A 3161-nucleotide genomic window follows, 5' to 3' on the forward strand; every position below is an offset into this window, starting at 1 on the left:
TCGAGCACAATTTTGGCAGCTAAATTTTGCAGAACTTGGACTTTCTTCATAAGAGTCAAATTAGCTTTGTCTCCCCATGTGACATCCGCATAGTCTAACAGAGGTATTATAGTTGATTTAACGAAAAGTTCTCTGATATCTCTTGGCAGAAAACACTTAATTCTTCGTAGTAAGCCCAACCTTTGCAAAACCTTACTACGGAGGTTTTCTATATGATCTGTCCAAGTCAGATTCTCGTTGATGATCACACCCAGACACTTAAAAGAATTTACTCGATCCAGCCTTCTGTCATTGATTGACAAGGCCACTTCGCTGAAATAAGTAAGCTTCTTCGGACCACCGATGAGGATAAATTTAGATTTCGAAACATTTAATGTGAGTTTGTGTTCGTGAAGCCACTGTGCTAGTATGACAAGGTCTTTATTTAGCATGGTCTGCAAACTAAAAGCTGATTCTGAAGAGCAGTGAAGGGCCGTATCATCAGCGAATAATGTAACAGTACTGTTCCGAAGGACGGTAGGTAGATCATTGTAGTAGATGGTAAACAATAGCGGCCCTAAAATTGACCCTTGAGGAACACCAACAGACACCTTTCTAGTAGAAGACGAGGCCTGACCAATAACTGTTTTCTGACATCGAGAAGAAAGGTAAGAGTCGAACCAGGCCAGATGAGTGCTGGTTACTCCTATGTTCTTGAACTTTCCTAACATAATGCCATGATCAACAGTGTCAAAAGCTTTCTTTAGATCAATAAATACTACGCCATTTGCTAATCCATTATCCATGTTCCCTAGTACCTCGTCCGTAAACTGAGTTAGAGCTAGACTGGTAGATCTCCCACGCCAAAAAACCAAATTGATTAACGGCGAGCAGGTTATTTAGAGCAAGGTAGTCATAAAGTTGGGAATGCACAGCTCTTTCAATTACTTTGCTAACGGTGGGGAGGGTGGAAATCGGACGATAGTTATCTTTATCAGTTCTGTCACCTTGCTTAAAAAGAGAAGTTACTTTGGCGCACTTTCACGAAGATGGAAATCTACCACTTTCCAGAGATAAGTTTATGATGTATCGCAGAGAAGGAGCAAGTACATCTGCTGCATCTCTAAGTAAGCGAGCGCTGATGTTATCCAAGCCAATGGCTTTATTGATCTTCAACTGGCTCAGCTGCTTTTCGACGAAAGATAGTAGGGACTTTAAGATACCTGGACGGCTGACCTCGAGGACGGTGCGAGGACGGTAGAATTTTGCGAGGATGACTGGGCCGATGTCGACGTTCTTGGCTGGAAATTCCAACGTTAAGAGCCGGCGTGTGTGAATGGAGGACGGCTTCGTTAGTGGATCAATAATTCCTTAGCCCAAAACATGCGAAGAAAAACATTTGGCGCTTTTAGCCCAAAGTCTGTGACCAGAAAGCACTATTTTCATTCACAGAGTACAAATTCCAAGCGAAACTTTTGTAGAAACACAAGCAAAAAAGTTCATAATTTCACGCACGTGGCTTCGCCATCAGTGGTTATGCAAAGCACAGCAAATAAATAATATTCGCAACCGCGGCAAATAAAACTTGACTTCTTAATTTTTTATCAATACCAAACCAAGAATACCATAAAGGAACACCTAACAAAGTAACAGAATTAAACAAACAATGAGATTTTTAAACGAAATCATACAAAAAGCACTTCCGTTCACTGGTGGACGGCAAAACTCTACTTCTCACGTCCTCGACAACAGCTGGACGGAGCTGGACGGCAATGTGCGTGGAGCGGGCATGCGCAATATAGGCTACACGCGAAAAATTACTTCCGGTCAGCCGTCCTCGAGGTCAGCCGTCCAGGTATCTTTAAGTCCCTAGTGTGACAGATTGGAGGGAAAATCTTGCACTGCACGTAAAACATTGACTTGGCACGACACCTCTAAAGGCTTTGGCAAGCTTCTTGCCGATACTTGAAAAATGATCGTTAAGAGTCTCAGCAATATTTGTAGGATCAGTTTGCAATTTTCCATCGGCAAAGATTGCGTTAATTTCATTGTGTTTAGAGGGTAGTGTTTCTTTAATCGCTTTCCACATTCTGGAACTATCACCTCTAGCGTCCTCTATAAGACGGCAGTAATAGTCCGATTTAAGCCTTTTCTCTTCTCGGTTAGTAAAATTCCTCAACTTACGGTACATTTGCCAGTGGTACTTGGAGTTGGAAAATCGTGCCTTTCTTCTATGGTAATCGCGATCACGCTGCAGTTCTAAAAGCTTGTTCGTTAGCCAAGGTGACTGTTTACCTTTTACTCGTTTTGTTTTCATCGGGGCATGATCGTCGGCAACGCCATTTAAAAGACTCTCCCAAAAAGATAGTGCATCATCAACGTCATTTGTGCTTTCAATTGCAGACCATGGTACGTTATTTAGGTCTTTCAAAAATGCTCCTTTGTCATAGTTTTTAAAACAACGATACTCAAACACCTTTGGTGGGAGTTTTTTGACACCCCCTTTGATGGTACAGAAAACAACGTTGTGATCACTAATGCTTGAATCCAGGACACCTGACTACACGATCCTAAGTGAGTTGTTGACGAAAATTAAGTCTATCGTGGTGCTAGGATTCTCGGTAGCACGTGTAGGTTTGTCAATGATCTGTGAAAGGCCTTGATTAGATGCAAATTCTTCTAGCTTATGGCGTAAATGATTTTTCTTAGCAGAATAATCAACATTTAAGTCGCCCGCTAAAACAAAGTCAGAGTGATCCGTATCTATTTTGTTGAGAGCATCGTTCAGATACGAAGCAAGATTTGTTTAGATATGAGCAGGAAGCGGGGAGAATGAAAAACGGAACTCTGACCAAAGACCCATTAGCTGTTTCGGTCAGGGAAGAGTTCCCAAGGCTTAAAAGTACTTCAACTTCGTTTGTAAGCCATTAAAATGCACAAATTCAGACGGGATCATCCGGGGCAATACTCGTCTAATAGTTAGAAAATATAGTGCCGGCAATAACAGAAAATGATTGGTTGATTTTAGTTTTTGATCTTCTGACTTCTTAGTCGTGTAATAATGTCGTGTAATAATGTATGCTCTGGCCCATATCATGCATGCCACCAGGAGGGAAAAATGATTGGAAGAAAACACTGAAGAAAGTCTGGTATACTTTTTAAAATGGAACAACAATAACAGC

The sequence above is a fragment of the Oculina patagonica genome, chromosome 1 (genome assembly GCF_052425735.1).
Source record: "Oculina patagonica isolate OP01 chromosome 1, crgOcupat, whole genome shotgun sequence".
In the NCBI taxonomy this organism is placed as follows: domain Eukaryota; kingdom Metazoa; phylum Cnidaria; class Anthozoa; order Scleractinia; family Oculinidae; genus Oculina; species Oculina patagonica.